We start from the raw sequence: 12,122 nt of genomic DNA, 5'->3' as shown, positions 1-12,122 counted from the left end.
CATCTAACTTAACTTTTCAGCAGCATTTGAGGCAGGGATTACTCCTTTCTCTTTGAAACGCTTTCTTTCTTCCTTAGCCTTTAGGACATCAGTCTCTACTTGTGCTTCCCCTATGTTACATACCCCTCCTTCTCAGTCTCCTTTGCTAGTTCTTCTTCATCTCCCAGATTCCTAAACACTGGTGAGGTCAGAGCTTGGCTTCTTCTCAATCTACACTTACTCCCTTGCTTATTTCATCCAATCCCATGGCTTTCAATAGCATCTATATACAGAAAATCTGTAAATTATTTCTCAGCCTGGAGCTCTCCCATGATTTCCAGATTGTGTATTCAGTTGGAATTCTCCTCTGGAACATGGAGACCATGTCACACAAGTAGTGTGTATTTCTCCCTATTCTCTCTTTGTGGTAGACTCAAGATGAAGTTGGCTCTTGGAATGGTCTGAGGTCTGGCTATGATATAAAAGCAGTGGAAAAGCATACAAAAGAGGAGTTCTGTGAATTCTGATTGGGAAGCCAAGATTCTGCTTCTGAATTGGAGACGTTACACTAAATTGATTCCAGGAATTGGCAATAACTGCTGTTGCATGTAACTTGAGAAAATTAAGGAGGGTTTATGATCAAACATTCTGAAGATCTCTAGCACAAACATTCTCAGTTCTTAAAACTACCCCCTCCTATTCAATTTTACCACTCTGGCCCATGAGCTTATGTATCGGATACTAGAACCCCTTCCTAATGGATTTCCCTAATTTCAGTATAGCAAACTGAAGCTAGAGAAACCCAAATCCATCATTCATACATGTAAATATCTGAAAGATCTTGTTAAGATGTAAATCTGACCATATTATTCCTTTGCTTAATCTTAATGGGTCTCAGTTGCTCCTTAACATAGTATACAAGATTTTCTGTCATTCGAACTCTGCCTCTCAGTTTGTAGAGCCCTTGTCCTGTTGCATCAAGCAATGAGAAATGTATTTTCAGCTTCAAGTTTCCTAAAGACAGAGACCTTCTACTTTGATTTGTATGTAAAAGAATGAATTTAAGCTTATTCATGCTGAATGAGTAAGAACTCAACAATGTAAAATTGGATAATAAGCACTGTGTTATCCTGGGCACTCAGCTACTTCAGTGAACAGCTTCACTGTATTTCATTGGTCTCATCTGTAAAATGGAGGTAGTAACAATACCTAACTACATCATACACGTGGAAAAGACTGGATTAATACAGGTAAATCACTCAGCAGAGTAAAAACTTAATAAACTTAAACAGTTTCTTATTGTATCTCCATTATATAGATGGGGGTCAGAGGGGTTAAATATCATGTCCAACTTGTAAAACCACTAAGTTGTGAAGCCATGGTTTAAACCTAGGGCATCTTTTTTCCAAGTCCAGATTCTGTACCATATGGAATATTACAGAGATGATACTTTTAATATATAAATTCTAATAAAACATAAAAGCAGGCTTCTGAACAACACACAAAAATGTGTGAAATAAGAACTATCTGTCATTGAAGGAAATATGGACTTCCTGAATTGATTAAAAAGCAGAAATAAGAGGGCTTCCCTGGTGGCACAGTGGTTGAGAGTCCGCCTGCCGATGCAGGGGATACAGGTTCGTGCCCCAGTCCGGGAAGATCCCACATGCCGTGGAGCGGCTGGGCCCGTGAGCCATGGCTGCTGAGCCTGCACTTCCGGAGCCTGCGCTCCGCAATGGGAGAGGCTACAACAGTGAGAGGCCCGCATACCGCCAAAAAAAAAAAAAAAAAAATGCAGAAATAAGAAAGTGTTGGGAGACGCAAGAGGGAGGGAATATGGGGATATATGTATAGCTGATTCACTTTGTTATACAGCAGAAGCTAACAAAACAATGTAAAGCAATTATATGCCAATGTTGTTAAAAAATAAAATAAAAAGGTTAGTTACACATTGACTACATCTCTAATTGAACTGGGACTCAAAAAGAGTTCCAAAAAAACCACTCAGACACAAAAGAGATTTGTAGATACATTAATTTTACTTCTTTGACTTATGTTATATCCTTTGCCTAGAGGGTCTTCCCCACCTTTTCTATTTAGCAAAATTCAGCTCATTTTCACAAATGTGCCATTTTTGAGAAGCTGTTCGCTATCCTTCCAAAATAAAGTTATTCCTCTTTGCTATATTATGGGATCTATTTCTCATTTCCATCTCATGATGTCATAATTAATCTTATTTCGCCTTAAAATAGAGTAGCAGATCTTGGAGGAAAGTACGTTTTCTATTTTTACCTTTGTCACCCAACTCGGTGCTCACTAAGTATTTGTTGAATTGGATTGATTTAATTTTTGATTGGGTGGTAGAACAGATAAATATATCAAACCCATCAATGTTTTCTAACAAAATAATGACTAATATCTAATTACCTTGGTTATATCACCATCACCTAACACAGCATGCCAAACAGTGTTGTCACTCTGAGTTTGGTGAGTTAATGAATAGATGAATGAATAGATGGTCAAATGAATGAAGACTAACTCTCAAAGGCTTGGGTTTAGAGTTTCCCAAAGCTAAAATGTCAGAGAGCTTAACGAGAGAACTCACTCCATTAATATGAACAGCATTTTTTGGGGGGAGTGGGACATATTCCTAAGGAATAAAAATATCATAAGCAATAAATATTAAAGTTTTTGAAAGTATTCAATGTTATATCACTACCTATGTCCAAAAATAATAATTCTAACCCTAGCTAGATCATATCACAATATTCATTGTAATTTGATTCTTGTTATTTTTATTAACATTTCTATGGACAATGCATATAACGAATAAAAAGTTTCTTAAAAGCCTTAAAAACCTGGAATGGATTAAATACCATAGAAATACTTAACCTGAAAATTAAGTAAACAAATTCAAAGAAAAATTCCTTGGCAAATTCCATAATTTTATTTTCAATCCCCAAACCATTCTCTTTTTTCCCCTGAGGAAAATGAAAACAAATAATGTTCACAGAATGGCAACACACTTTTCAAAATGGTAATGCTACTTGACTGTGTTATTATTACAACGCTGGAAAATTTCCAATAAAGTATGAAGTAAAGAACATGGACTACAAGATTTGGAAGACAGACAGATCTATACTTTACTTGCTAGCTGAGACACAATGTAAATTACTTCACCTCTTTGGGCACTGCTTTCTCAATACAGGTAATAAGATATTGTAAGAAGTAAATGAGAGAAAAACCTTATAGTACCAGGTGCACTGCCATGTACATTATAAACACTCAACAACATTATTTCTCTTCTTTCTCCATTATAGCTTTTGGCAGACTACTAAAAAACTGAAAATTCTTTAAAGATATGATTTTCATATTTAGGCTATTTGGTTTTGACTAATCAACAACTCATAAATCCCTTGATGCTCATTAAGGCTTCAGAAATTTGCATGTTGTCTTTATTCCTGCTTGATTCTCTTTAGGTATTTCTTTGTACATTTACGAGGAAGGCATTTGAGATCAATAAGTGAAATGTAATCAAATGAAGATGTTTCAGAGAGGGGACTATACAGAAAGAAAGAAAGAGAGAAAGAAAGAAAGAAAATGATAGATTTAGTGATGACATCCTTGAAATTGTACTTTAGGAAAGAACCTATAATAGCACGTTAATATTTTCCAAGCTCACAAGAAAATGAGGACTGCATTATTCTCTCTTCATCAGAGAATCTCAACTTTTTGTTTTAACCCCACACATCTGAGAGTAATACATGGTTTCATTATTGATCATGGCTGACCAGTGCAGTAATCTTGATTCCTGGGGAAGAGTGGTTGCGTTGGAATGATGTAAGAGAGGAGAGACTCTTACTAGGGAAGTGGAGAGTTTGTAGTTTTATAAAATTCACCAGATAGTTTTTATTTGCTCTTGTTTAGAAAGAAGAAGGCAGGATGTTTTTTAAAATACCATGGAACAAATATTGAATGAATATTTATTAGATGAATTTAAAAAATTTGGGATAAGGTGGCATACACAGCCTAGACCATAATCAGAGGAGTTTTTCTACAAATTTTCCAAGGAGAAAAATGTATAACCTGGCTTTCCTTTTCCTTTTACAGGGAGACAATATGGTGGTGAAGCCCTCATGTAATGTTTTTACACAGGTAAATGGCATTAAGTGGTTTCAAATACCATAACTGAACATAATTGAACATTATAATAATCTTACATTATCAGAAAAACAGATAATGTTTTTATCATTATAATTTTTAAATCTGAAAATAAATCAAAAGTTTTTCAGGACAAACAAAGCCCAGGATTTATTTTTAGAAAACTGTGATTAGACTCAGTTGAGATTACAATTTTACAAGGTAAGAAATGGTTACTTTTTTATGCCTGCAGAATTCTGTAGCCAAGCATAATAGAACATTAACTAGTGCAAATTCAGAAAGGTGTAGTAAAACGCATGAAATAAAAACTACCCATCACCTTTAGAAACACAGTTTCTGTAGACTGATTAAAACACATGAAGAGAAAAATGTTATCTATACATCGAGCATACCAATAATTGAAATGGTATTCAAAGATAGCTACAAAGAGGGTACTTGGGTACAATACAGAGATGTAGAAAATGGCTTGCAGCCAGAAATTTAGTTTGTGGGAGGTTTAATAATCCCCTAACTCCTTTCCTTTAAAACACCTGCTTGAAGGGCAATATTTAAATTCTGCAAATAACTTCCCAAAGCTTGAAGTTCACTTTCCTTTGTGTTTTCTCAGTAATTTACCTTGAGATTTTTTATGATTATCGAAACTATTGTTTATGTAAATAAGCACACTCTCTCATACCTGACCCATATGTCCCTTCTTGATTCTAGATTTAACTTACAATGCTTATTTTATAACATTATATTATTTCCATGGCAACAATTGTCTTGGTATATTAAACAAAGGAAGATGACTTCAGCTGATCTATCCTGTAGTGAAGGAGATGGATTTGAGATTGGTAAACTTGAGCTAAAGAGAAAACAGTTAAAAAACAGAAATAAGGATGAAAAAAGTGAAATTCATTTTATTACATACCCTTGATTAGGGGTTGAATGCATTTACTAGGTAGAATAATCACTGTCCTACTCTCATGGATTCACCCTAAACCTACCCCCATTAGTGTCACTGAACTTAAGGCAGATTGGTTCCTTAGCACAATGCACAGTTACTAATTGATAGTTCTATTCTGTTCCAGTGTGCTTTTGTCTGTTTTCAAAGCGCTAGGTACATTTGAACATATCTTAGCTAAGTGTATTACCAGATGACAAATAATAAAAACATTTATTAGGAATCAACCTCTGTACTAATAACATACATATTTTTGGTGTTACTTTCAATATTATGAGGCTGAAATGAAAAAAGAAATCTATACACACATATACACAAAACAGACACATGGACTTTACAAAAAACAGAATTAGAATTAATTTTAAAATGTTATTTGCCTTATGTAACAATGACCTTTCCTCCTACTTTCAAAGGCTTTTAGGTACTCTCAATCTATTGCAACTTCAGTTAAATCCTACCCTCTCCTGAGACAGGGCATCAAAATGTAATTCAGTTACAAGTAACAATGACATTTAACTATCTCCTCCAGTTATCTGCACTGCCAAAGACAGCATTTCCTGAGAGCTACAGATGTCACTGTTGTAAGCAAGAACAAGTTTGGGGATATGTACAGAATATCATGACACTGGCTTATTTAATGCTTTTATTCTTTATGGCTCATATTTACATATAGCAAAAAATTTGCTCCCAATATAATCAGCTTCAAATAAAAATTCTTAATATAAATTACTTAACCTCCCTATGCCTCAGTGTCCTTATTCAAACCTTATATGACCATGCCAGGCATGTAGTGAACACACAGCAAATATTAGCTTTTATTATTACCTCAGGTAAAATATTTCTTACCTGGCACTAATATGTGCTAGGGACAAATCACTTTCTAATTAAGTAAAGACATATTAAAAAATAAAAAGACATGTTAAACTAAAAACCAAAATTACTTTGTCTAATGCAAAGCCGATGAATTTCATGCTTTCCAGGTTAATAATACTGCATTTATTTTTCTTTAAATCACTACTTATAGGTTTAATCATTTCTCCCTTTTTCAGCATGTTTCCCAATACGTCTAGGTTAAGTTTATTAGACACAGGTGAAGAACTAGCGTGCTATAGGTATTTCTGAACATGGGCATAATTCTCCACAAAAGCAGTAAGAGGTCACTTAGAGGTTGCAGAGAAAGCAAGTGCCTCTGGTAGTTTTGTGATTCTAAAGTGAGACTCTTACTGTTGCAATTGCTTTAAGGATGTGACCCTGAAGCACAGATTCCAGTATATACTCCACTTCCTGCTCCTCTTTGTAACTCAACTCTCTCTAAAGAAGTCTGTATCCTCTATGTAATCCCAGAAGTAACTTATCTTCTGACTTTCCAATTGGCAGGCAAATTTTGGCTTGCAACAAGATTTATAGTCAGAGCACGAGGACATATAAGGGAAATGAAGTGTTTTTACAAGTCTGCTATTTTAGGCTCTCAAAAAAAAATTTTTTTTAATTTGTCCAAATAAATCTGAGACTCTAATAACACAGAGGATCATTTCAATGAGTCTCGTTGTGAGTGAATCAACATTATAGGTAAGTCACGATCTACTCTAACTTGTTTCATGATGATCACATGGTGAATTAACTTTATACTGTCTTATGCTCAGAATGGGCACCTGTAATATGTCAGAGATTATGGCAAACACACAGGAGGTACAAAGATAACTGAGATACAGCCGTTACCTTCAACGGCATCACAGCCATCAGATACAACAGCATGTATTCACTTGTCAACTACAGTATAATAAAGTAAGTTCAGGAGCTTACTTAGATTATATTACTCACTTAGATTATAAAAGGCTCTCCATAAATCCATTTGTTTATAAATCCTAAATGAATGAGAAGAATTTAAGCTCACAGTCCTCAATGTAGTTATATTAAATAAGAAATGTGCATTGTCTTTTCCCATTTACACTGACTTATCTTTTATGGTTCATATTTACATATAGCAAAAATTTGCTCCCAATCTAACCTGTTTCAAATATTATTAATATGTTTACAGTGAAAATTGTGGATACTCAGTTTCTATCAGGTATATATTTTCCCTTCCTTTTCATTCCATTAGGGGGGAAAAAAAGTCAGCCAGTCTCCTTGTTGAGCTCTGAATTTCACTACATATTGGGAAAGATTTATTCCATATACAGATATGAGGTACAATATTTTTTCACCATATTCAATTTTTATAAATTTATCTTTTTTGCTTCTATCATAATTATTAGCCTCCTCTTAGAGCTTAACATTATGATAGAAACAAAAAAAGATAAATTTATTTATTGTTCATTGGTTGGTTGATTTACTTATTAGACTTGAGGGGTTCTGTGTTAATATCCACACAGCAAATGCATTATAGACTAAGGAACAGTGTGATGGTCCAGGCTGAAAAGGTATAGTCCTTTATTGGTGTTAGGCTGAATAGAGTACCTCTGGAGTACAGCTTTGTTTATGTTAAAGTTAGTAAATTGAAAATGTAAAAACAAAGGAGCTTTGCCCCTATTATATATTCATTTCTTATCAACTCAACAAGTTTACTGAAAGCTTTCTATATGCTAAACACTGATATAGATAAAAAGGCAAGTCAATACAGCATTATGAATCCCAGAAAGGGTAAATACAGAAAAGCACATGCAGCCTCTAGGAAGGACATCCAACACTTTTTGAAGGTCAAGAAAGGCTTCATATTATGATGGGTAAATAAGATGAGTCTGAAGAATAAATCACTTAGGTGAACTTATGGGGTGGATAGGAGTAAGAGGGTAACATTCAGAATTTAATTTGAGGGCAATGGAGAACAATGGTAGAATTTTAAACGAGAGTGACATCATCAAATTTGTATCATAGGAAGTTCATTCTGACTCTAGTATTTAGTTTGGGGAAAAGGGACAAAAATGGAGACTAGAGTCTGTTTGGGCTATTACAATAATAACTAAATAATGAGAGATAATGGCATCTTTATCTACGGTGTGGTGGTAGAAATAACAGCTCAACAGATTAAAATGCAAAGCCTCCTCCAGACACTGAACAATGCTTTCAGTGCTTTCTCTCACTGTATCTTTGCATGTACCTTCTTAGAGATAAAGACATTATTTGTTTGCTTGTGCCAACACAAGTGAGAGTTTGATCATTTGCATACAGAGTAGGCCTCAACACATCCTTAGCATCTTAAAAAGTAGAAAGTGCTTGGAGTGTTTGGGAATGGCATGTGGCATCTTGTCAATGTATTCCAGGATGCATATAGGGGAATGACTAAAAAGAGGGCAGTAAAGCCAACCTAAGAAAGGACTCTGGAATTTCAACTGTGTCTAATAGGCATGAGAAATCACCTACTGATTTATGCAGGGAATAGACAGATGATCTGATCTTTCTAAGGTTACTTGGTGTCAACTTTAAGGTGAACCTCTCATTATACCCACCTTTTGGCATTCATGCCTTAGTACAGTACCCTCCCCTTGAGTTAAGTGGGACCTGAGACTTGCTTCTCATTACTCCTGTGATTTTATAACATTATGCAAAACTGCATCTTGCTAGAGACTCACTGGACAGACTTTCCTTGATGTTTTGATGAAGGAAGCATCTGAGCTAGGGAAGTTCACATGGCAAGGAACTGTGGATGGCCCCTAGGAACTGAGCAAAGAACTGAAGCTCTCAGTCCTGTAACCACAAAGAACTGATTACTTCCAATAACAATGTGAATTTGGAAGAGAATACTGAATGTCGGGTGAGAATTCAGCCCTGGTCAACATCTTGATTACAGCCTTGTGAGACCCTAAGAGAGGACCCAGTTAAACCACACCCATACTCACTACCCACAGAAACCAAGAGAAAGTAAATGTGCTGTTTTAAACTGCTAAATTTGTAGTAATTTGTTACTCATCTACAAAAAGGAATATAATTAGTAATGCTATTGAAGATAAATTAGATGAGGGAAATTTGGAAACAGGAAGTCCAGCTAGCAAAGAAGAGATGATATAGTAGGATTATACATGTAATTGAGAAAACATGAGCTGGAATCAGAAAAAAGCTGACTTCAAGCTCTTTACCAACTTAAATAATTAATCTGGATAGTTTATAAAATGGGATAATAACATTCTCTCAAATGGTTTCTAAAAGGAATATATAAAGGGAAACATATATATTGTTTAACACAATGCCTAGCACACATTATCATTATTGAGCTGTAACGTTTATGAGGACTAATAAGAGCTGGACTAAAATAAGGGTAATGAGAATGGAAATAGTGGTAAATTTGAGCAATAGCTTTTGGTAGTAGGTCTCAGTGACTTTCCAATATGGATAGAGAGAAAGAGAGAGAGGAGGAAGTAAAAGGTGACACAGTTTCTAGCCAGAATGACTGGATGAGAATGATGCCATATCTGAATGAAAGAGTGCAGAAGGGAGAGCTGACTTGGTGGAAGAGATAATGAGTTCTGTTTTGGAGTGTGAAGTCGGTGTGCTTGTGGAAGACCATCCATGTGGAGAGGGCCAGTGCACAGCTGGGAATACGGACTTGGTACTCAGAAAAGATGTGGGTATATGAAAGGATCTGGAGATGGTTGTGAATTAGGTTACCCATAAATTGCATCAGTGTACGCACACACACACACACACACACACACACACACACACACACTCCTAACACCCTTTCTGTAAAAACATGAGAAATCCAGGGAAATTTCTCCCAGCAGCCTCAGGAGAACTGGATTAAATCTCCACAATCAACTTGATGTACCCTGCGTCTGTAGAATACATGAATAGACAATGAATCATCCCAAATTGAGGAGGTGGACTTTGGGAGCAACGATATATATATATTTTTCCCTTTTTCTCTTTTTGTGAGTGTGTATGTGTATGCTTCAGTGTGTGATTTTGTCTGTATACCTTTACTTTTACCATTTGTCCTAGGGTTCTGCATGTCCATTTTTTTTCTTTATTATTACTTAAAAATTTTTTTTTCTTAATAATTATTTTTAATTTTTTATTTTAATAACTTTCTTTTATCTTCTTCTTTCTTTCTTTCTTTTTTTCTCCCTTTAATTCTGAACTGTGTAAAGGACAGGCTCTTGGTGCTCCAGCCAGGCATCTGGGCTGTGCCACTGAGGTGGGAGCCAAGTTCAGAACACTGGTCCACAAGAGACCTCCCAGCTCCACATAATATCAAACGGTGAAAATGTCCCAGAGATCTCCATCTCAACGCCTAGACCCAGCTCCACTCAATGACAAGCAAGCTACAGTGCTGGACACCCTATGCCAAACAACTAGCAAGATAGGAACACAACCCCATCCATTAGCAGAGAGGCTGCCTAAAATCATAATAAGGCCACGGACACCCCAAAACACACCAACAGACGTGGACCTGCCCACCAGAAGGACAAGATCCAGCCTCATCTACCAGAACACAGGCACTAGTCCCCTCCACCAGGAAGCCTACACAGCCCACTGAACCAACCTTAACCACTGGGGACAGACACGAAAAACAACGGAAACTACGAACCAGCAGCCTGCGAAAAGGAGACCCCAAATACAGTAAGTTAAGCAAAATGAGAAGACAGAGAAACTCACAGCAGATTAAGGAGCAAGGCAAAAACCCACCAGACCTAACAAATGAAGAGGAAATAGGCAGTTTACATGAGAAAGAATTCAGAGTAATGATAGTAGAGATGATCAAAAATCTTGGAAATAGAATGGAGAAAACACAAGAAACGTTTAACAAGGACCTAGAAGAAAAAAAGAGCAAACAAACAGAGATGAACAACACAATAAATGAAATTAAAAATTCTCTAGAAGGGATCAATAGCAGAATAAGTGAGACAGAAGAACGGATAAGTGACCTGGAAGATAAAATAGTGGAAATAACTACTGAAGAGATGAATAAAGAAAAAAGAATGAAAAGAATTGAGGACAGTCTCAGAGACCTCTGGGACAACATTAAATGTACCAACATTTGAATTATAGCAGTCCCAGAAGAAGAAGAGAAAAATAAAGGGACTGAGAAAATATTTGAAGAGATTACAGTTGAAAACTTCCCTAATGTGGGAAAGGAAATAGTTAATCAAGTCCAGGAAGCACAGACAGTCCCATACAGGATAAATCCAAGGAGAAACACGCCAAATCAATCAATGTGATATACCATATTAACAAATTGAAGGAGAAAAACCATATGATCATCTCAATAGATGCAGAGAAGCTTTGGACAAAATTCAACACCCATATATGATAAAAACCCTCCAGAAAGTAGGCATAGAGGGAACCTTCCTCAACATAATAAAGGCCATACATGACAAACCCACAGCCAACATCATCCTCAATGGTGAAAAACTGAAACCACTTCCACTAAGATCAGGAACAAGACAAGGTTACCCACTCTCACCACTATTTTTCAACATAGTTTTGGAAATTTTAGCCACAGCAATCAGAGAAGAAAAAGAAATAAAAGGAATCCAAATCGGAAAAGAAGAAGTAAAGCTGTAACTGTTTGCAGATGACATTATACTATACATAGAGAATCCTAAAGCTGCTACCAGGAAACTACTAGAGCTAATCAATGCATTTGGTAAAGTAGCAGGATACAAAATTAATGCACAGAAATCTCTTGCATTCCTATACACTACTGATGAAAAATCTGAAAGTGAAATTAAGAAAACACTCCCATTTACCATTGGAACAAAAAGAATAAAATATCTAGGAATAAACCTACCTAAGGAGACAAAAGACCTATATGCATAAAAGTATAAGACACTGATTAAAGAAATTAAAGATGATATCAATAGATGGAGAGATACACCATGTTCTTGGATTGGAAGAATCAACACTGTGAAAATGACTTTACTACCCAAAGCAGTCTACAGATTCAATGCAATCCCTATCAAACTACCACTGGCATTTTTCACAGAACTAGAACAAAAAATTTCACAATTTGTATGGAAACACAAAAGGCCCCGAATAGCCAAAGCAATCTTGAGAAAGAAAAACAGAGCTAGAGGAATCAGGCTCCCTGACTTCAGACTAT

The 12,122-nt window shown here is 35.9% G+C and overlaps 1 protein-coding gene across 3 annotated transcripts in view; it reads right to left on the bottom strand.

The window, feature by feature from the left end:
- Positions 1–12,122, bottom strand: part of CSMD3 (CUB and Sushi multiple domains 3) — a 1,080,114-nt gene that overhangs the window by 364,787 nt on the left and 703,205 nt on the right. The window lies entirely within an intron of this gene.

Source organism: Monodon monoceros, unplaced genomic scaffold (genome assembly GCF_005190385.1).
Source record: "Monodon monoceros isolate NGI ecotype Baffin Bay Population unplaced genomic scaffold, NGI_Narwhal_1 Super_Scaffold_14, whole genome shotgun sequence".
NCBI lineage: Eukaryota > Metazoa > Chordata > Mammalia > Artiodactyla > Monodontidae > Monodon > Monodon monoceros.
This window is presented reverse-complemented; position numbering and strand designations above follow the sequence as displayed.